The sequence below is a fragment of the Notothenia rossii genome (assembly GCF_949606895.1).
Source record: "Notothenia rossii genome assembly, chromosome: 9".
In the NCBI taxonomy this organism is placed as follows: Eukaryota; Metazoa; Chordata; class Actinopteri; order Perciformes; family Nototheniidae; genus Notothenia; species Notothenia rossii.
The window spans coordinates 24,205,250-24,229,404 of NC_136907.1; the positions used below are offsets into that span (position 1 = coordinate 24,205,250).

The following is a 24,155-nucleotide window of genomic DNA, read 5'->3' on the forward strand; positions in this document are numbered from 1 at the left end:
TGTTGTTGCTGTGTGTAGATTATGATGGATCATAATGATGTTGTGCATGTGAACAGTCTGGGATTGACCTACTGTACTGCTGTGCGTCTTGTGTAAACAGTACAGACACGATGTGACACTAACATCCATTTCTAACCACAACTTATGAACTGAACACTTCTCTAATTCTTCCCTTGGTGATGGTCGACAAGAAATCGTACCAAAAAACACATTCCTTACAAGGGAGGTCACTAGTTTATATACATTGAGAGCACATAGAGAGAGAGGTGGTCCTACAGTGTTGGTAGGTCAGATTGTGAATGTGGATTGTCTTTATGAATGAAGATATATAGGTCACCAAAGGGAACTACTGGAGTTGCCTGCACTGGCTGAATTTATTCATGCTGCACCCTCAAGACCTTAAATATCCCCAGACGTTCACAAAATGAGAATACTTGTGGTGCGCTGTGTTCCATTGACAATTTCAGAAATCATTAAAGAATCATAAAAGCAGTTTTAGCCGAAACAAATAAGCTCTTACATTGCTTCAAAGCAATAGACTAGATCATTCATTTTAATTTAAATACATTTTCTAAATTCACTACAGGGTTGCCAGGAGCTTTTGTCCCAAGATGCATTGGGCACGAGAATGCACCCTGGACTGGACACCAGTCTATCACAGGGCTAACACGCACAGAGACTGACAAACACATTCACACCTTCGGGCAATTGAGAGTTTCCAGTTGACCTAACCGCCATGTCTTTGGACTGTGGGAGGAAAGTGGAGCAGCCGGAGGAAACCCAGTCAGACAGGGAGGGGGGGGGGGGGGCATAAAGTGCCCACAGAATGATCACAGTGTTGAACAGATTGGCCGATTGGAACCCAGGAACTTGTTGCTGCGAGGCGACAGCGCTCACCACTGAGCCACCATGTGGTCTTAATAAATATTCAAATAGATTCAGAAGTCCTGTTATTGGCTCCTCTCCACTGTGTCCCTAGTTACCATTTAAAAAATAAAAATGCTTGTTTACTGCTTGGCACGATAGCAGGTCTTTCTTATCTTTGTGATTTGATTGTGCAACATTGTTCTTGTATTTCTGATTGATCAACGATGCAGTAATCACTGTTTTTCACAGTCAAGAGTTATTTGTGTTTGATAATTACAATAAAAAGGATAATGTTGTAAATTGTATGCTTGATATTTCTGAATAACGTCCCCAATGTGATTTCTTCTATCTAAGCCATGCTGTTTGTTTTATTGCCCAACAGGACACTCCTGACTTTCCACGGCAAATCATTCTACAGCTTAATGTTTTTCTTGAGGCCTAATTGAGTGTGGCATATATTTCATACTTTAGTAATTTAACCTGTACATTTTCCACATCAATACATTTAAAAAAATAAGAAATACGAAAAATTGGATAAACCATTAAAACCTAAAAAATGCTGCCTTTAAAAATTCTTCAAGTTTGCTTAAAATGATCATGTTCATTTAATTTGTCTTTGACCCAGTAAGAATATTGCCCTCCCAGTGCTGTTGCTCCCACCTTGAACACAATCATTACTATACCTTTCTACTGCACATATTTTCTGATCTATATTAAATTATTTATTAACCTGTAACATTATTTATTGTTCTCATTCATAACACTCCGTTCGATGTCTCACAATGGGATGCGCCTCAACGCGTATGCGATCTTGACGTCTACGTCAGGGAATCCACCCACCCTTTAAGTAGCTTGCGCTACGTCGCAGCGTCATTCAAACACCTCTTCTCGCTTCAGAGCACATCTCGAATATCAGTAGCCGGGCTAGCTTAACTGTCCACAGACTGAACCCAAGCTAAAATTCGGTCGACGGGAGCTTGCCTGTTGCTTTTTTGCTTTGCAGAAGAATTGAACAAATATTAACACACCAGTTAATATTGTAATCTACCCCGCCGTTTTTTCTTTCGAAATAACAGTAAGGTTTGATTTTTTTCTTCAAACAGTAACATACCTGTTGCAAGTTTATCCCTCCGCGCCTACACCACGGCGAGCGAGGACGGACTCTTCTCTCCCTCACACCAGAGGAGACGGAGATAAGAAAGATATTAACACACCAGTTAATATTTTTTAAAAGAAAAATCTACCCCGTCGTTTTTTACTTTCGGATTAACGATAAGGTTGGATTTTTTTCGGTAACATACCTGTTACTAGCTTGTCCCTCCGCGCCGACACCCCGGCAAACGAGGATGGACCCTTTTCTCCCTCACACCAGAGGAGTCGGAGGCTCGGAGGCTCGGAGGCTCGGCTCGGAGGCTGCGGGTTTAAGATCTCAGTCACGGACTCACACCAGGTCTGCTCGTCCTGCCTTGGGCTGGAACACGCCCAGGAAGCTATCGATACCCCCGGTTCGTGCGGGCATTGTGCCCGCTTCACCATCAAGAGCCTCAGCCAACGGCTAGCGTGCCAAGCTAGCCTGTCGGGACGGGACCCCTTCATGTCCGTTGATTCGCCGGCCGGCAATCGGGACACGGTGGCGACCGCCGCGGAGATTGAGCCCCGCGCTGTGTCAGGCTGGGGCTCAACAACGGCGGTAGCCGCGGAATCGGAGCCCTGCGCCGTGTCAGGCTGGGGCCCGGTGGCGGCAAGAGCCGCGAGAGCGGAGCCCCGCGCTGTGTCAAGCTGGGGCTCCCAACTGGACCTCACCCTGGTTCCACCCGCGGAGGATGTCCTGGAACTGGATTATATGGAGGAGGATGAAGAGGATGCCTCTGAGTTCCTCTTATCCGACTCGGATGAAACGAAGATGACATCTTCGTTTCATCTGCCCAGGCTGCCAAGCTGGAGGCAATGTCCGCTCCCCCGGGCGAAAGCACACCAGCTTCGCCCTGCCTCAGTATGGACTTGCAGGCCGTGTGCCAACGCGCTGCGTCCAGGCTGGACATCCCCTGGCCTGAAGTGGCCAAGGAGACCTCCAGATCTCACTATGAGGGGAAGAACTTGCCCCAAGCAGCGAGGACAAAGAGGCAGCTTCTCCCAGTCTTTCCAGAGATGCTGGACGAGGTGTCGGTCTCGTGGAGAGACCGCCCTTTCAGCAACAAGGCCCCAATCCAGGGTGCCTCCTCTTTGGACTGTGACGGCATGGAGAAGCTCGGCCTGCTCCGCATGACGCCCATGGAGCCGCTGGTGACAGCCCACCTCCAACCGCGGATGGCTTCGGCACCGAGCAGGAACCTCAACGCTCAACGTCTAATCGCTGCTGACCGCCTACCAGGCGGAGCTCTGCGAGGACATGAAGAACAAACCTGAGCCTGCCGTGTGGGACGAAATCGCAGCGATCACGGACATTTGCCTCCGTGTGCAGCGCTGTTCAGTCCAAGCCAAGGGCAAAGCACTGTGGATAATGGTGGTACAGGAGAGAGCCAGGTGGCTTAACCTGACGAACCTTCCAGACCGGGAAAAAGAGGACGTCTTGGACATGCCTATTGTTCCCGAGGGCATATTTGGCTCCGCTCTAGCTTCGATGCAGCAGCGGTGTGAGTCCAAAAAAAAGGAGGATGAGGCTCTCCAGCTTTGTCTTCCCCGAAGGGTCCAGCCGCCGCCTTCAATGGCCCCGCGGCAGTCCTTTGCTCAGGCTGCCTCACGTCCTGCCCGTTTCAAGATCCCGAAACAGCCCGCCCCGGGTCTCCAGCCCAGACACGAGGAGAGGACGAGCTGGCCAAGAAAGTCTCCGGTTCCGGCAGCAGCCGCTCAGGCACAGCCGGTCCAGACTTTCAGCCACCAGGCGAGGAAGAAGAAAAGGGCGGCCTGACAGCCTCCTCTCCTCGATAAAAGAGCTGGAAGTTCCCTGTTCTCCAACTCCAGAACACGTTCCAGTGTTAGATGCTCATGTGTATCCGGGGTGCAACCATGCCCCCATCTTCCCGCCGTCTCGAGTGATGTCAGAACGTCATCCTCAAGTTCGAGCCATGAGGGAAATGGACTTAATATCAAAGACAGCAAGCTCCGATGCTTGTTTAAGTCACACAAACACATGTCATCACTATTGTTTCTTAATAAATCATTTTCCACTGTCGTTTCCAGGCTTAAAGCCAAGGGCGCAGTCAATAAAAATGAAAAGAAAAACAATAAATACAATAAACAGTCTGACGTCTACCCCCCTTCTAAGAGTGGCTGCTGCCTCTCTCAGAAGGCGGACGATGGACGGGGCTGTGAAGGCATCACCACCACGAGCATGCGCAGTGTGGAGCGGGGTTGTGAACCTGGGGTACCACCGTGTTCAGACACTAGAGGGTCCCATAACACAACAAATAAAGACACAGAGGGCAGACGACAGGGATGTGACATCTCCACTCGCTTTGAGAAGCGAAAAGTGGAGGATGCTCACAGATCCTGCTTGGGTTTTCAAGACAATAGCACAAGGTTACAGACTCCAATTTGCTGTTACCCCCCCTCACTTTTCGGGCATTCTGCATTCGCAAGCCCGGGGAGGGTCAGCCCATATTTTGGAGCAAGAGATTCTCTCGCTACTAGAAAATTAGGCTATATCTATAATACCCTCCGAACAGAGTCAGAGCGGCTTTTATTCCGGCTAAGTATTTCCTCTTTCCCAAACGGGGAGGGAACGGAATTCGGCCTATACTAGACTTGAAGGTTCTGAACAAATATCTCAAAAGATACAAATTCAGAATCTCTGTTGCGTCTCGTGCGCCAAAACGATTGGTTCACATCAGTCGACCTGAAAGACGCGTATTTCCACATCCCAGTATATTATCCACACAGGAAATATCTGAGATTCGCCTTTCAGGGTGTCTGTTACGAGAACAGAGTACTTCCCTTCGGTCTGTCTCTCAGCCCACGAGTGTTTGTACGGTGTACGGAAGCCGCGATAGCCCCGTTAAGACAACAGGGTATTCGCCTGGCAACTTATCTGGACGATTGGCTCCTTCTCGCACAGTCGGAGCAAGAGGCTATTACGCAGACGAATGTCCTCGTAAAACACCTGTTCGACCTGGGTTTCGTAATAGACACAGAAAACAGCATGTTGTCCCCAGCCCAGACTGTACTCTTCCTGGGCCTACGCCTGAATTCGGTGACCTTTACAGCCCGCCTGTCAGTGGAAAGAGTGAAAGCCTTCAGGGCTTGCCTTGCTCATTTCCAGCCATTCAAATATGTTCTCTTCAGATCATGTCTGCGGTTACTGGGGCTCATGGCGTCAGCCATCCTGGTGGTACGACTGGGACGCTTACACATGAGGGAGTTTCAGAGAGTGATGGTCACTATGAAATGCGTAATGGCACTGCACCACTGGCTGCACCCGACTTTTCTAGTACGGGGCGTGCCTATGGGTGCTGTCCTATCGCGGAATGTGGTCACCACAGACGCATGTCTGACGGGCTGGGGAGGTTTTTACGAAGGTCGACCTGTGAGGGGTCTCTGGAGTAGAGACTTCCAACGGTCACACATAAATTATCTGGAGCTTTTAGCGGTGTTCCTCACCCTGAAACGCTTTCTGCCTTTTCTCAGAGGACATCATGTCCTTGTGAGGACAGACAACACGACCACAATATCGTATATAAACCGTCAAGGGGGTTTGCGTTCTCTCCAGTTACACATGCTGGCACGCAAACTGATCTTATGGAGCTGCGGACGTCTCCTCTCTCTGAGAGCGACGCACGTACCAGGAGTGATGAACCTCGGGGCAGATCTGCTGTCCAGAGGTGCACCACTATATGCAGACTGGAATCTACATCCAATAATTGTGACTCAGCTGTGGGTGCTTTACGGCCGGGCCGCGGTGGATCTGTTCGCATCAAAAGAAAATGCTCAATGTCAGCTGTTCTTTTCAATACGCGATTTAAACGCACCGTTAGGCGTGGACGCGCTCGCGCACGTTTGGCCTCCGGTCCTCCTGTACGCGTTCCCACCCCTGGCCCTTATACCCCCAACTCTGGCCAGAGTGAGAGAACAACGCCACACACTGATCCTGATAGCTCCGCACTAACCTGCAATGTACTGGCTGGCGGAGATATATCAGCTGCTGTGCGGGCAGCCGTGGCAGCTTCCGCTACGCAGGGACATACTGTATCAGGCGGGGGGGACGATTTTTCACCCGCACCCAGAGCGCTTGGCACTATGGGCCTGGCCCGTGAGTGGTATAACCTGAATACAGTGGGGCTCCCTCAGAAGGTGATAAACACTATTCAGAGTGCAAGAGCTTCCTCCACCAGGTCCCTCTATGACTGTAAGTGGAGGGTGTTTGAGGAATGGTGCCTTCAAAGGATACACATCTCTTTTCAATGTCCTGTCGGGGTGATTTTATCATTTCTACAGGACCTAATTGATAAACACAGAGCTTTCTCTATGATCAAAGTGTACCTGGCTGCTATTGCTGCATGCCATGTGGGCTTTGAGGGAAAGACGGCTAGCCAACATCCTTTGGTCTGCCGTTTTATGAAGGGAGCTCGCAGGCTCCTCCCTGTTTCCAGGTCACTGGTGCCCTTATGGGACTTGACAGTGGTTTTAGATGGGCTCACTCGACCTCCAATTGAACCCCTGGAAGAAGCTGACATGAAACACCTGTCACTGAAGACAGTGTTGTTACTGGCTCTGACATCTGCCAAGCGAGTCACTGACATTCATGCGCTCTCTGTACATCCTTCATGCACTCAGTTTGCCCCGGGGCAAACGAGAGTGTTGCAACCCTGCCTTTTTAATGTTGTCTCATGTACCCCCATTGACATTGAGGCATTTCCTCACTGTGTTCCTATTTTGAATGACGCTGCGACGTAGCGCAAGCTACTTAAAGGGTGGGTGGATTCCCTGACGTAGACGTCAAGATCACCAGCCAATCAGGATTGGCGTAATGAGATTGATGCTTCTGTTTGCATACGCGTTGAGGCGCATCCCATAGTGAGACATCTCACTTCATGTTACTCTGAGAACTGGGGTTACGTAAGTAACCTATAGTTTTACATGTATTCAACTCTCACTTGAAAATAGGTCCGGATTTCCAATCTCAAAAAAATACTCTGTCCAAAATGTTCAAATTGTATTAAATGAACACAGCATCATTACAATTTTATCTGGGGAAACAATCAACCTGTAAAATATCCAGCACTAACATTACAGAAACTGTATTGATTGAGAAACAGCGAGGTAGATTAGTGATAGCTAATAAAGGGAAATCATTAAAGCAGATCTGGCACGACAAGTGAAAAAAGGACAGAAGAGACGGAAAATGATGAGGTAGCGCAGGAGAGCAGAGGCAGTACATCACAGGGAGCCGGAGAGACAGGGGATAAGTAAAGGTGGCCTCATCTTATCGTCCTATCCTGTCAGAACCTCTAACCTGATATATGAAGCCTACTTAGATTCAACACTAAGAGGCTGCATATGAACAATGCTTCCCACTTGCATACACAGATTTTGTCAGTGAATTATAAAACACAGCACATAATACCCGGCTGCCTCTCCAACTCATAAATTACAATCCCTCGAGGCACATTATTAAAGTACTCCGAAGGGATGAAGAGTGAATTACAGTAGACGGTTTAGTTTCATTTAAAGGGCCAGTGTGTAGAATTTAGAAGGATGTAGTGGCGGAAATGGAATGTTATATTCATAACTATGCTTTCATCAGCGTATACGTTTTTGTTAGTTTAGATTGTAGAGAAGTCTATGAATAAAAATGACTTTTCAATAGATTCATGACCTAAGAAAACATTTTCCTTAGGAGTTTGCTGTCTTAATTACTAGTTTTACATTTCATTGAAAAGAACATGGTGTTCATTTCGTAAACAATGGTCCCATTTGGAGTAAAATAAATAATGAAGCAGGGAATGATGAAGGGCGTGGCTACCCTGTGATTGACAGTTGAATTGTCTGTTCCAGGTTACGGCAGTATTTATATTTTTAAAACTTTAACCATGTGGTTTCAGTTTAAGAAAAGTCTAATTGTATAATTTTGGTTGGCCAAAAATGTCATGTTTAGCGTTCGTTTGTCCTTAGCTCCTCCCTGTCATGCCACAATTTCTTCACTAGAATCAGAAAAAGGTCAAAATGATGCTTTATACCAACAAAAGAAGTGCAGAGCTGGATTTGACTGCAATGTGATGCACACACTGAGGACAGTATGTACTGTACAAGATAGTGTGAGTCATGGTTCTGAACTAAACATGAACTAAAACATGTAAAAATTAAAGAAATTGAAGGTTCATTTCTCGACGAAGAAAATGTGTCAGCATGACCATGTAGTGTGTGAGGATTTGAGAACAACATCTACTCATTGCAGGATCTTTCCTGAAGCCATTAGGAAACTGGCTAAACAAGTGTATGATTGATTTAATAGTCTATTATGGTCCAACTTATCCTTTATTTATTTATAGACATAATTTATTCAAGAAGTAACACATTTTTTTCCATATTTAATTTTCCAGAGAAGATTTTGAGATATGAACAAATGATAAAAGTAAGGATTTGTAGGTATTTTTTTCTGAAAAGATGGTCTCAGTCTCCTTCAAAGCTAATCTCCTGAGTAACCCTACATGTGCAATAAATCCCAGTTACTTTAGTGGAATGCTGTGTAATGTAAGTCCTGCCCGAGTAATTACATTAACCTGTGGTAATTATGTGTAGATCCTCAACGATCATGGTTAATGTGTCTCAAGAGAGTATGATTCATGAATTAATTCTGTATTAATATATTAATTTTCGGTGATTACATTCACTCAAGTGTGCATGCAAGTGAATATGGGATCATGTTGTTGCCTGCCATTTTGACATATTCTTACGGCGGATTCTTATTTTTACTCGCTAGTTCAAGCCGGTATGACAATAACAGCCACCAAAGCACGTTCTAAGATGACAACTCATAAAAAATGAAATATTGGAGCCCTCTTGAAGCTTTGGCGTTATGGCAGCGACGATGAATTGCAACGTCCTTGGTTCACGTCTTGACCGGGACCTTTACTTGTCACCCCCCATATATTTCCCGCCCTCTCTCTAATGCCATGACGATAGAATATGAAAGTGGATTCCGGGAGTTGCTTTTACATAAAACACACTTTATGGCCTGCAAATTCCATTATACTGTATTTACATAAGCCTGCCTTGAAGAAATGGCCAACATGAAATACCACATGATAAAAAGAAGGCAAAATCACACAATGGGTTTTTCTGTCGACCAGTTCAGGATGTTAGTGAGTGATAGGATGTATGAGTTAAGAGAAACATGGGCACATAATACCAGTTATTTTACCTTTAAATTTGACTACCCTGTAATTCTTCACTGCCATCTAGGGTTTAGAGTTTATTTATTAGCACATGAAATGATGATACACCAAAGGACTCGATAAAGTCACATTGTGCAAGTGAGATAAAAATAGAAACCAAGAAAATAAACCAACAGACAAACAACAGTCAACACAGCTGGATAACAGACTCAAAATGACAGACTCAAAAACAAGAAAAAAACAAAACAGCATAAATGTAAAGTAAGAAAAACAAAATAAACTTAGACGAAATGAGAAGAGCGGAATCAAAAGGAAAAAGTGACAGTGTGTGTTCAAAGACGGGGAGAAGGTGTGTTGTTTTTCTAGGAAGAGAGTCATTCGATATTTACATTTGAACTAAAGAGGCAAGTGGCCTTAAAAGAAGAAAAAAAAAGAAGTTATAAATTATAAACTAAATGAGCACTTTGCAGGTAGTAAATGACAGTACATTTGACTTATAAATAAATAACACATACAGTAATCATACTAACATGTTAAAGTAATTTCTTAATGTTTGCATAGCGGCCTTCGATTGTTACTGTTGACTCGGTAAGAGCAGCTACTGTGTACTCACAGCGTAAAATGTACCCACAAAATCTTAAATAATGGATCATCTTTTGAAAGCATGCACTTAAAAAACCGTGGCAACAACAAAAGTGGTATGATATTTGAGTAAGGGGATTGATTGATATAAAATCAATATCACAGCCCCTCAATGTCCAAACACATAAACTTAAGTACTGAAGTTTGAAGACTGTAAAACCACTTGGACTTGGATACCAATCTGCTTCCTGAATTGACACTGAATTAATTGCATCCAGGTTCTATACCAGAGTACCTGAGAGTGCATTATCATGATTATACCATGGTCTACGCAGCACAAAAGCAAAGTGCTGTTGCTATGGTTCAGTATACTCTGTGCAAGGAATTAGAATAGGGTCCAACTGAGGACTATTACTGCCGTTTGTGTGGCCTCACGTTTCAATAAATGACCAAAATAATTCACAAACAAAAAGTATCTATACATTTTAGACATGACACTGCACATACTGAGTTGTGTATACATGTTGTACAACTTATCTCAAACTTGTTGTAAAGTGTTAAAATAGAAGTTAGATACTACAATAGTTGTAGAAAATAATAAAAGGATACAAAGACCAACTATTAAAAGGGCACTATTATGCAAATGTTCAGGTTCATATTAGTATTTTATGCCTCTACTGTGACATGTCCCCATTCTTCAATTTTCAAAAAGCTCTTTATTTTTCTCATACTGCCTGTGCTGCGGCATCTCTTTTCACCCTCTGTCTGGAACCAGAGCCCAGTTTGCTCTGATTGGTTAGCCAGCTCTGTTGTGATTGGTCAACCGCTAAGAGATGTCCCGCTAGCCAATAGAAGTGTTTATAGTGTTACGTAGTGATGTCACTTTGCAAGTAAACAAAGGAGTCCAATGGAGGCGTTTCAGGCAGGGTGGGGGGGGAGGGGGGGGGGGGGGGGGGGAGTGTGTGGGAGAGAAATGTAAATGTAAAAAGGGATTTTTGCCTTTGCAGAACATTTACATTCACAAAAACACATATATCACACTACAGGAAAGGGAACCCCAAATAGCAGACTAGGCCCCCTGAACTCAGTCATTTCTAATGTGCATATTAGTACAGCATAAGCAGTTTTTATCATCATGTTGACTTCTTCGGCTACACTCTCCCATCTTGTTTTTTTCCCTGCAGCCCCGCATGATGCAAACATAATTTCTCTGTTGAGACTGCTTTTTTACGGCTGGATGTTAGAGCTCAATAATGAGCTGGGCTTTTAGGCCAGCTTCCTGGTAGTGAAGATGACAGCATCTATCTCTAGATGCTATAAATGACATGTGTTTTTCTATGTGAAACAATTGGATAGCTGCATCTTGCCCTTGGCCAGCATATCCTGTCAAGGGTACACCTCCCATCAATCACTGTATGTTCAAAAAGTGAGTCAAAGGGGACCTTAAAAGGAGAGTGGAAATGGAGAAAAAAAAAGCCCAGCATGCAGGACGCCTCACCAATGTCTGACCCAGGGTTTTTGTACTTTGCAGTCCACTGCGATCCATTCTGGTGCAATTCGATCAGCATTTTTCTCCTTCATTTCAAAGCTGCTGAAAACAACACTTTGAATGGGAAGATGAAGTATGTCCTTTCTCCTGCATGCTATCTCTCACCACCCTTGCCCCCCTCTGCCTGCCTACATACACACCTCATTTAATTCAAATAGAAAATCTAAATGAAGGGAGAAGGGAAAAGCGCCCAGCTTGAGCATTTTCCTGTGTTTCCTCTGAAATAAATCACTGGGCGTTCTCTCTTCATCAGGATAGATACCACTTGTTCATGCCCCAACATCCATCCTGGGACTCTGACAACACACTCCTGTTTTGCGCTGAATAGGCAATACTTTGAGACTGAGTTACGATGGCCTGTGCTATCTGCCCGTATGCAAAGCAGCCCAGCATTTGACATGTGGCAGCACAACGACGGGGAGACTGTCCTCAGTATTGCAAAAGTGTCCAGCGGTCTTGAAAGAACTGCCGCCGTATATCACTTAATGGCTGCCGGTTGCGCACATCAATCAGCGGTCATGTTCACAGAGGGCCAAACTATCTCGTGGGATGTGATTTGTGTAAATAGCTGCACACATACAGTATGTGAAGTGCATTTAGTCTGTTATCTCGCAGGACACAACGTGTAGCCTAAGATCCATTACACCTACATTAGGCTACGTACAGTATAGTACATTAGATGCTGAATATAAAGTGCTGCACCTCCTGCTTTTACTCATGCGTCCGGGGCTCTCCCTTTTATATTCGGTCAATTAAGTGTCTATTCTACGCACCAGTCTCACTGCAACTGATCTGCAGTTTCAGGGCTACATTTACTGCTTTTCCATTACAAACAAGATCAAGCTGCAGCTGGGGCTCATTTGGGTCAATGGGAAATGAGATCAGTAAAAGCCAGGCTGCGTACGACAGAGAGGGACAGGTGACCGTAGTTTGATGATACGCTTGCAGGATTAATTAATTAATTAATTAATTAAACCTATAGCCAGGAAGCAGCTGCTTACAGTTATGGCTACAATCTGGGGTAAAGATAGAGGCAGGCTTTCACTCCGCTATCTTCCTGGCACCTATTGATGCTTTTTAAGTGCAAAATATATGCTAATGGATCATCAGTAAGAACCATTAAAGGGTCATGTGAATATCCCTTACAGTTCATTCCGAAACAAACTCAGTTCAGTCATAATGGAGCCTTGAGAGGCAGCTGTGCTGCTGTAGACTAAAGTATGGCCACAGCAATCTCAAAGCCAAAAGGGGAAGGGGAAATATGTTTGACTAACTGTAGCCAGTGAATAAAGACATTCTTTTTTAGAGCGTCGCAAACTCAAGGCCCGGGGGCCAAATCCGGCCAGCAACTTCATTTTATGTGGCCCCGCAAGAGCTTGCAAAGAATATAATATGTTTATTATATGGTCGCATGCCACTTTACAGAAGCAGGTTGCCCATAAACTAAATGCCCCACAATGCATCTCATTTTGTGACATGCGCATTGAAGAGACTTGCAATTATTTGGCCTGAACTTCTGCTTTCAGACGTAGTTATTTATGAAGTTATCACCCTATCCGATAATAATCCAATGCAGAGGCAATAATGTAATATAATGTTTTTTGTATATTATATATTATTTATATATGTATATTATTTATATAGTTACAACCAGCCCTTTGAGTAATAATAATGATGATGTTGCCCACGATGAAATTGAGATGATTACCCCTGGTCTAATGACTAACTTGAGACAAAATAATAGCAAAATACATGGATATTGTAATGTTAAAAAAATATATGAAATATATTAATGACTATTGTCTTGTCTAAAGTAAAAATTAGGCATGAATATATTCTCACATGAAGCTTCATTTGTGACATTACAGTCCAAGGATATGAATGCCTAAAAGATGTAAACTAACGTTAATGCGTCCTTTACAGAAACATTTTGCTTCTCTATATGCATTTCATTTGAAGTCATCTGAAATAGTCAACAGAACAGATTACCACTTGTAGAGCATTCACATGGTCTACAATCTGCAGGGCTATCTACAACAGTTGACAACACTTCATAAATTACCCCAGTTCAGCACCTTCTGTTATACATTAACACGCTCTCCAGTTTCTTTGTCATCCTGTTTATGCACATCTACAGTATGCTCTGCGAATTTCATTTTCTCTCTGCTGCACAACTGACAGAATACCATTTAATACACACTAAGCCAGTATCACTGTTTATTACGCCAGACAAGGACAAAGTAAAGAAGGAGAGTAGTTTAGGAAAGCATCAGAAAACTGTATTTGTGCTGATAATCTAAATTATTTTCCATGTTCAGTATCGGAAAGAGAGAAAGACAATGCAAATGCTGACATAATCAGCAACCACTGCAAAAAGCTGAATAGTATGAAACAGCCCAATACATTACATGCAATACAAATATGACTTATGCAGCATATTCAAAACTACATCTGTAATATGATGTAGAAGTGGATTTATTATTAAACTGCATTGTGATAGTGTGCACAGTGCGTGTTTTACAGTAATGAGAGTCCAAGTTTAACTCATCTGTTTGTCCGATTACCTAGTTAATCAATAAAGACCAATAAAATCAGGCAACTTGTTTTTTTCAGGCTTTTCTATGTAATGAAGAGAAGTAGATAAATGTATACTTCAATCAGTTAAAGAGCTTTAAACCCATTGGTGAGTGATCGCCCTCCTCATGTGCTGCAACTTGCACTTTTCAGTAATCACATAAAACACAGTGGTACTGTACATTGATCATTGGGAAAAGAATTGTGCGCACAGTGTAGAAACTCCCATTTAATTATGTAAATATTGATTGTAAAGTTAATTATTTTCTGATTTACTTCAAATCAAATTCAGGTTGCATCTTTAAATGTTAAAACATATGATATAGCATTTAGTTCTGCTTACATAAAGCTAGCATTAAAGTCTGGTACACCGGGGTGGGTCATTTAAAAATTACTATGACTTCAAGCTCATCCCAAAGTCACCATTTTAAAAGTGCTTGCCTCAGAACACCCCCTGGACATTTGTCAACTATATTTAGTGGGAGGGGCTTTCAACCTCACTCTATGCTCTTCAAGAGTAGCACTTGCACAAATCTTGGCAGGTCTTTTACCAGCTAAATACGGTGTACTTTTAAAGAATAGAACACCCTACCTACACTGAACAAAAATATAAATGCAACACTTTTGTTTTTGCTCCCATTTTTCATGAGATGAACTCAAAGATCTAAAACATTTTCTATGTACACAAAATAACCATCTCTCTCAAATATTGTTCACAAATCTGAAAAAATCTGTGATAGTGAGCACTTCTCCTTTGCCGAGATAATCCATCCCACCTCACAGGTGTGGCATATCAAGATGCTGATTAGACAGCATGTTATTGCACAGGTGTGCCTTAGGCTGGCCACAATAACAGGCCACTCTGAAACGTGCAGTTTTGCTTTATTGGGGGGGTCTGGGGGGATCCGAAAACCCTAGGGTTAAACCCTAACCCTAACCCTAACATGTCACCAATTGAGCATGTTTTGGATGCTCTGGATCGGCGTATACGACAGCGTGTTCCAGTTCCTGCCAATATCCAGCAACTTCGCACAGCCATTGAAGAGGAGTGGACCAACATTCCACAGGCCACAATCAACAACCTGATCAACTCTATGCGAAGGAGATGGGTGACATGTTAGGGTTAGGGTTAGGCTTAGGGTTTAACCCTAGAGTTTTCGGACCCTCCCAGACCCCCCCGATAAAGCAAAACTGCACGTTCTACGGTGGCCCTGAAGTGCAAGACACTACAGCATTTCACCAAAACACAACAGCATTTCAGAAAACGCCACAGCCTTTCACAAAACGCCACAGCCTTTCACAAAACGCCACAGCATTTCACAAAACACAACAGGATTTCAGAAAACGCCACAGCATTTCAGAAAACGCCGCAGCATTTCACAAAACACCACAGCATTTCACATTGGACGAAAAGGGTATTCCTTATGGAGAACACTTCTTGTTTGTGATTGGACAGAGCCAGCCAGAGAAGCACTGCTGCTGGTTGTTTTTGCTGCCAGTCAAGAAATGACGCTTGGCCCAGCACATCAGCCATTAGCTGTTAGCACACACTCAGAGCTCACAGCTCCTCATATCTGTTCAGAAACTGGACAAAAGTTAAACCTATACAAAACACAGATTGTCTATGTCATGGCGAATACAGTCGCTGCTTTATTTATGTCTGTATGACGTTGTTGTGAGTGTGGACGGAGCAGCTACAGGTTAGTTTAGCCTGATGGATCCGATCCCGATTTACATGGAGATACGACCCGCCCCCTCTCCAGAGTCTTGTTTGAATGACAGCAGTAAACACAGAATTAATGCTTTATTAATTCATGGTTTTTAAGGGGCTTATCTCCATGTAAATACTATGGTAGACTACCCAATATTCGCATCGCTCTAATCACTCGAGTTTCACCGCGGCTGTCAGCTGTGTTTGCTCCTGTCATTCAAACAAGACGCAATGGAGAGGGGGCGGGGCATATCTCCATGTAAATCCTATGGGAGATACCAACTACAACAAAATGAACATATTTGACCGTGATTTAATTGTAATACACGTTTCAAAGTGATGCCAAAGTAACTACATACTGATAACGGTTAGTAAAAACCATGAATTAACGCTTTGAAAAGTCTGCGGAAAAGACGGCAGGCGAAAAGCTTTTAAAATGTGTGTTTTCTGAATGGAATCGGATCCATTAGGCTAAACTAACCTGTAGCTGCTCCGTACACCAGGCTTGGAATTTCGTCATTTTAGGGGCAAGGCCATTTGGCCTTTGGTGTCACACATTTTTTCAGGGCGCAAAGAGCACATGCCAGGGCACAAAGGCCATTGAGGGAAACATTTGGATTTGGAGCTTACAAATAAATAACTTCACTTTTTGATAAGAAAAACACACGAATGACATGGAAAACAAATCACTGTTTTAATATCAAAAATGTCAAACATGATATCATCCTATAGGCCTATGCCTCCTTAGTATTACCGTATATAAAATAAAATACTTTACTTTGAATAATTAGTGTTTGGTATGTTTTCCATCTACTACTTCTCCCATTCACAAATCCAAAATCAAATCAAAACATCTAAAATTATATTAATATGTAACAAATATATTCAATTTCAGAGCAGAAGAAACAGCCTTCAGTGTGTGTGTGTACGAGTCTCTTTAATCAACACCTCACAGCTCTGTTCAGAAACTGGACAAAAGTTAAACATGTACAAACCACAGACTTTCATGGCGAATACAATCGCTGCTTTAATTCTGTCTTTAGGACGTTGTTGTGAGTGTGGACGGAGCAGTTAAAGGTTAGTTTAGCCTGATTGATCCATTCAGAAAACACGCATTTTAAAAGGTTTTTCGCTTGCCGTCTTGTCTGCAGACTTGGCAAAGCATTAATTCATGTTTTTTACTAACCGGTATCACTATTTAGTTACTTCGGCATCATTTTGAAACGTGTATTACAATTAAATCACTGTAAAATGGGTTAATTTTTTCGTAGTTGGTTTCCACCACAGTATTTATATTGAAATAAGCCCCGCCCCCTCTCCAGCGCGTCCTGTTTGAATGACAGGAGTAAACACAGCTGACAGCCGCGATGAAACTCCAGCGGTTAGAGCGATGAGGATATTCGCATCGCGTCCGTTGTGAACGCAGCATAATGCAGTTAAGAAACCACTGTTCTGACGCTTTTAAAGCAACTTCGAGATTTTAACAGTGTGAGGGGCACACAGGCCATGGTGGCCGTAGGACGTACAATTATTTGTGGGGCATAACGGCCAGACCGAGGGGCTACGACGGCCATGGCCGTCATTGCCGCCGTGAAAATCCTAGCCTGCCGTACACTCACAACAACGTCATCCAGACATAAATAAAGCAGCGATTGTATTCGCCATGACATAGACAGTCTGTGGTTTGTACATGTTTCACTTTTGTCCAGTTTCTGAACAGATATAGGAGCTGTGAGCTCTGAGTTTTTGCTAACGGCTGATGTGTTGGGACATATTGCGCTGTCGGACGTTGACCAATCACGAAGCGTCATTTCTTGACTGGCAGCAAAAACAACCAATCACAGCAGTGCTTCTCTGGCTGGCTCTGTCCAATCACAAACAAGAAGTGTTCTCCCTAAGGAATACCCTTTCCGTCCAATGTGAAATGCTGTGGTGTTTTGTGAAATGATGCGGCGTTTTGTGAAATGCTGTGGTGTTTTGTGAAATGCTTTGGTGTTTTCTGAAATGCTGTTGTGTTTTGTGAAATGCTGCGGCGTTTTGTGAAATGCTGCGGCGTTTTTCTGAAATGCTGTTGTGTTTTGTGAAATGCTGTGGTGTTTTGTGAAATGCTGTGGTGTCTTGCACTTCAGGGCCACCGTACATTTCAGAGTGGCCTTTTATTGTGGCCAGCCTAAGGCACACCTGTGCAATAATCATGCTGTCTAATCAGCATCTTGATATGCCACACCTGTGAAGTGGGATGGATTATCTCGGCAAAGGAGAAGTGCTCACTATCTCAGATTTTTTCCGATTTATGAACAATATTTGAGAGAAAGGGTTATTTTGTGTAGATAGAAAATGTTTTAGATCTTTGAGTTCATCTCATGAAAAATGGGAGCAAAAACAAAAGTGTTGCATTTATATTTTTGTTCAGTGTATCTATTGAACGGTGTACATTTTGACACATTTGGTTCAAGTAATGTCCAGCACCTGGCTCAGCAGGAAGGATGGCATGTTCACAGCACTTGTGATATGTCACCCTTCATGCGATGTTAATGGCGGTAGCCGAGATCGTAAAACCCATTCCCGTGATGATGACAGCTTGATATGAAATATGTCCTCCAGAAGGACGAATGTGTGACTTAGCTGAGAGATGAGCTGGGTCGTGTTATCTCTTCCAACTTACTGGATGTTGCATTTTTTTTGTGGATTGTTCTTTAATATAGAAATCAATACAGTGAATCTTCTGTTGCCGGAATCCTGAGCAAGTCTGCCCACTGGTGACCCATTACTCTACATGATTCCAGTTGCCATGTGCAAATCAATAATGGTGACTGAGGCAATGTTAGATAGCCCCGCCCTCTTTCCTGACCGACTGTGCAAACCCCCGCGACACCCTCCATGACCCCTGGTAGCAGAAGGGCTCACGTGAAGAAAATATCTTTAGATCAGATGCAGAAACAGATAAAGAGATACATGTGAACAAACAGCAGGTGGCATAAGGAAGTGGCACAAATAAGGCACAAACAAACACAAAATTATTACAAGTTTATATATCTGCTTCATTGACAGTCTTTCGTTAAATCTGGGGAAAAGGCCAATAAATGAGCAGAAAACCTATGGTTGAGTACCGTAGGTAAAAATAAAGGCACAATTTCTCTGAAAAATGTGAAATGTCATGTTACAATTTGTGATTAAAATGCTGGGTACAGTACAGTGTATGTGCGAAAGCAACAAGCCTTGCATGTCTTTACTTTAATCTAAAAAATACGGCCATCAAATATTCATTATGTTGGTGTTTTACTTCAAATAATTGTCTAACATATTTGTTCTTATATAGAGGCTAGTTAATAATTAAATGGGCCTCTTGTGAAACTTATTTAGCTAGGTCATGTATTTCATTACTCTACTTAATAAATGTATTCAGAAGATACATTTTATGGGTCACCACCTTTATGAATACCACTTCATCCTACAGCATAACTTCTCCCCTGCCAACATGTACTGTTAGGCCATGTGTCAGAGAAACCGGGCAATACATTTCGAAAATGTGCATTGCCACAATGATATTTTTTGTTTCAATTTACCCTATTGACAAATGGCTACTATTGCATAAATAGCTCTTGTTCTAATAAGCATCTACTTCTTTCTTAGTGTGCAGCAAAAAGTTCAATTTAAATACATGTGAAAATAATTTCATCCATAACACATTTTTTATTTAGAATAGGGATACTGATAATTTCAATATGTACCCAAAAGAAAAATCTCCTATGTAGTCAAGGTGATAGCTTTTACTAAATGCAAAGCCTAATGTAAATTATGCATGGTCCTATGCATGGTCCTAGGAACAATGATACACAAAATGTGTTACACTTAAGTGATATTCATTACAATCAAATTGGCAGCTGTAGTTGGAAAGCATGCTATGTGACGTCTGCTGACACTGAGCTTCTCCTCAGAGATTGAAAAAGCAGGGGCAGGGTTTTCAAAATATCTTGACATGATACAGACAAGCAGCCTAAAAAAGAGCTTTCCAACAAGACCATGTCAACAAGACGATGTTTACAAGTAAGACCTGAGCATGAACTTCATTGTCACGGGAAGCCTTCACAGTGCAGGAAACTCAAGACAATCAGGGGATGGTGGTAAAAAAGGTTCACCATTGTGAGAGGGTTCTAGCCTTTGAATCAGAAATGTCTGTGGGTCCCTGTTCTTCTGGCAACAACACTGATGGTAACAGGTGCATCTAACTAAATCTCTTGTCTTAAGTAAGTTACCAAAAGGAGATCGTCTTAGTGTAATTTACCACATCATACTGCCATTTAGACAAAACATGAGATGGGGCCCCTCTAATATCAATATCTCGCAAGACTGTGCAGAAAACCTTGTAATCTTTTAAAGCACTCCTTTAACGTCTGAACTGCTTGTGCTATGAAGCCAGTAGGGGGAAGGTAAAACAATAAACAGTACTCACATAAATAATACCATTCTGTTTCATGAACTCACTATAGAAGGTCACAGGTGAGTGCTGTTCCATTGCCTGTCACTGCAGTGTCGGGCAGAGCATGGACTGAAAACACTTTGTTGTGATGGGGCCATCAATTGTCTCTGAATGAGCGTCCACAATTTCATGGACAATTCAGGAAAGCAATTTTTTTATGGACTGGCTAAGGCGTGTAAGGACGTGGTGAAACCATTATTTGATAGATTTATTGTAAACAAATGTTCACAACCTTTTTGTCTATGTTGGCCACCAGACATACAATTGGGCATCTACATTATTTTGTATGTATGTTATCCATTATCTGTAGACCATCAGTCACAGGGAGGGACAACCATTATGGTTCTCCAAAGGTTGAATCCAGGATAAGGTCATTCGCTTCCCATCTAACCCCTACTTCAACTAACACTTATAATAATCCAAGAATGGCCAACCATGAGCCATTGAGGCCCAACAATCTGATTACCTCAGCAGGTGAATTTACCGATGGCTTCTTCTCCTCTACTTTAAGTAGTTAGTAGTAATCAGTGAGGGTATTATTCGGTTGGCTGGAAAACCAGCAGACTGGCTCACAATGGTTGTCCTCATCTGCAGGTGATTGCGGTGTATGTTAGTCTAACGTCCATTTTTTCTTTCTTCTAATACAATGGATGCCACCCTCTTGGAAAGATGAACTGGCACATACTCAGTCTGTGCGAATGCTTCAACTCTTTTTATAATGTTCCTTTCATGGTATAAAGTGCACACTAGGCTTGTAAAAGTATCGGTAGGCCTCTTGATCGATGTGCTTCCTCAATTTAAAACCCCTGAGTGTGCCCAGTGCCTTCTTAAAAACCTCATAGTATCTTGGATATAGTGCTGTACTTGAATTGTCGCCAATTCAGTTAGTTCTCTGAGCCAATCAGGGCCAATCATGATGACTGATAATGATACCACAAATCAGTCTCAAATGTAATGACCCTGGACATTTAAACTCCTCCTTGTCCCCTCTGAATATGTGTTGCATGTTTTGCCACCGTCATTAGGTCCCTGTAGAATCTCAAGTGCTTTCTCGAAAATCAGGGATGGACACTCTCCCAACAGAAGGCACTGTACTGTATGCAGTCCTCATGAAACCTTCACTAGCCTGTCTTAGAGCATGTTATCAAACACAACGTAAAAGTCAAAGAGCTGGTGCAAATCTGCCACAATATATTCTACGCTGGACCTACTGGAATGGCTGTGAACTTTGATATTGAGCTACCAAGGGCTTCATACCATGTAGTTCAGAGAACACTTCCTCATATGGTATATCGCACACACCAGAAAAGCCGACTAGAATAGCGCTCTTCTTAACCTCATCTGTAATCCCATTAGCAATGTCCCAGTGTTCCAATCTCTCCCCATTCTCCTGATAAGCTTTTGTTCCCTACACAAATTAACTGACATTCCCAAACAGCCCGCATTATCCAAACATATCCTCATGCATTGTCTAGAATCGGCTCCCTAAAGAGGAATCTATCTCCCATTTATGTTCTAGTTTACTTTTGCGTACCAAAAACACTGGTTTCTTAGAAAGTGTAGTGTATTAAAGATACCAGTTTGCACATGTTTGAATTGCATACTCTCATATCTCTCTCAAGTGATTAAAATAAAAATTAAACATCAACATTGCTGCTGTTCTCTAACTTTGTTAGCCGGGTCAGCAATGCTCTGGTCATCTCGCTGAATCTACATCAACGCAATGCATCACTAAGGTTACATGGGGGTTGTTTTCTATGATTCAGCTCTATGACGATGGCCAATTTGTTAGTAAATTACATCCAAGGGCTATGATCCAAACAACGCAGATGATGAAAGAGAAAAGATACAAGGACCATTTGCAACTGATACATTATTCTGGGAAAATATCACAAAGTGGATACATCCTAGAGTATTTTCAGAAAATTAGATAATTATAATAACTAGAAGACACGCATTTCACTTCTCTTGCAAGACGCTGAATGCTGGGCTAGCAGCTTTTTGGGTCTGTGTACCATTTCTTGAATTCCTGTTTGGCTCACAGATCAATAGGGAGAAGAGGGCAGAGTCTGAATAGAATGACTGCAGAGTGGGCTTTTCATTTTGATATACTGGTGCTTAGCGCCACAACACATGAGTAAAATCCTATTGCATCACTTTTGGCAGCCTCTTTCTGATCATTCAAATATTTAATCAACGTCCAGTGATTCAGTTTTTATTTCAAATATGGGTGTTGGCAGGGCATTGTTCCAAATTAAAACACTCTTCGTTGAATCTGGAGAGCTGAAGGTCGTCAGCAGTTGTGTCACGACAGAAGTAGCTGACTGATGTTGGAAATATCAAGACATGATGGACTATAGCTCCCAGCCTGAGGGTAATGAACAGCTACTCTCAGCCTGGGATACTCTTTAAAACTTGCACCCACTCCAGTGCATTCACACTGCTAGACAATAGTGGGCTTTAGCCGACAAATATTTAAATACAGCAAGATAGTGTGTGGGAATCATCGTCCAAAAAAGCTGCCAATACTGATGTATAAATCAGAAAATAACTTGATCTAGAAAACTAAATTAGAACAATTTCTCTTCCATTTCCTTAAAATCACAGTGACAAATCACAGTCGTGTTATTGGGAGAAAGTGATGTATTTACGTAAATGCGTTGAAATATACAGTAAATATGCATCTTTATCCAATCTTGTGCTGATTATTAATGCATTGTTCATGAATCATTGTGGACCAGGTGTTTATCGCAGTAAGTTTTAAATTGTGTGATTCTATATAAAAAGGTAGCTTTTTTCACATCTGACGGCTTTTTTTTCAACAAAAATGCGGCACAAAGATTGAGCCGTTCTGGGTTACATTTAGTCGTTTTTTCTGCTTTGAATTGAAGAACTGGTGAACAACGAACACTGTGGCTGGTGTGGACGACAAAAACTCTCAAGTCATTTATATTGGTTAAAATTGCTGTCAACTGTCATGAAAGCGCTACAGGAAATGCCTTTAGTGAGGCACAGTAAAGTGTGAATATGTCTTAGAAGGGATAAGAAATTGGCTGCCAATTGAAAATAATTAAATGTGGAAATTTCACAACGGTTGTTGAGCATCTGAAAGAGTTGTGAGAGAGACATCTATTTGCTGCTTGCTCTTATATCTTTCACTGAAGATATGAAGCAACTCTGGAATGGCAGCAGTCGAAAACACAGAAGGAAGATGTAACCTCAACTATAACTTTTTTTTACAATGGCTAACATCAGGCTAACATATTTTGGCACATACGCCTTCATCAGAGCATCTGTTTTTGGCAGAGCACCCGACCAGAGGAAGGTTATCTGAGGAGGCACACCTGCTATATGTGTTTCACTGCTCCCTCTCATTCTCATCAAGTGTGAGGTAGGCTCTAACTGGCTCCTTAAGAAAGGATACTGGTGAGAAGTATCAGCTTAATAGTTATTCATGTGATTGCATCTGTTAAATATATTAATAAACAAACAGATTACAAAATGTATATACATGTACTTGGAGTTATTCTGAATATTCTTATAATACATAAAATTAATTATTTAGCATTACAGAAAAAGCCAACCTGCCAAAGTCAATTAAATATGGGAATTTATTCGGGCGTTGACCATCATCATGTATCATGTAAACATCATGTGATTTTGTTTATTGTAGAATGGCTTTTTTATACATCAGTTGACTGCATTGCATATTCAGATATTTTGTGGGTGAGTTGTGCCACATTATCTTTACCTACCATTCTTCATTTTTTAGTACATTGAAAGATATATTTTTCACTTCTGAATAATATTTAAAGTCATTCTGGTTTAACACAGGAATACAAGCATAGTGGTTTTCAGCATGTTTTTCTATTTCCTTTTACGCCTTCTTTTTTATTTTGGCCATGAAACACTGGAGCAGATTTTAGTGGCGACAGACAAACTGTTGTGTTACTTGCTCTCATTAAATTAACATCACACTCTGTTAACATGCCCTGGAAGTAAAATGCTTCCTTTGTTCTTTGTTTTTGGAAGCAGCCATAAGCTTTTCTGAACACAACGTTT

The 24,155-nt window shown here is 42.3% G+C and overlaps 1 protein-coding gene across 1 annotated transcript in view; it reads right to left on the minus strand.

Annotated features, from left to right (window-relative positions):
• The window catches only part of gabrb4 (gamma-aminobutyric acid type A receptor subunit beta4), a 73,853-nt gene that overhangs the window by 46,293 nt on the left and 3,405 nt on the right, over positions 1–24,155 (minus strand). The window lies entirely within an intron of this gene.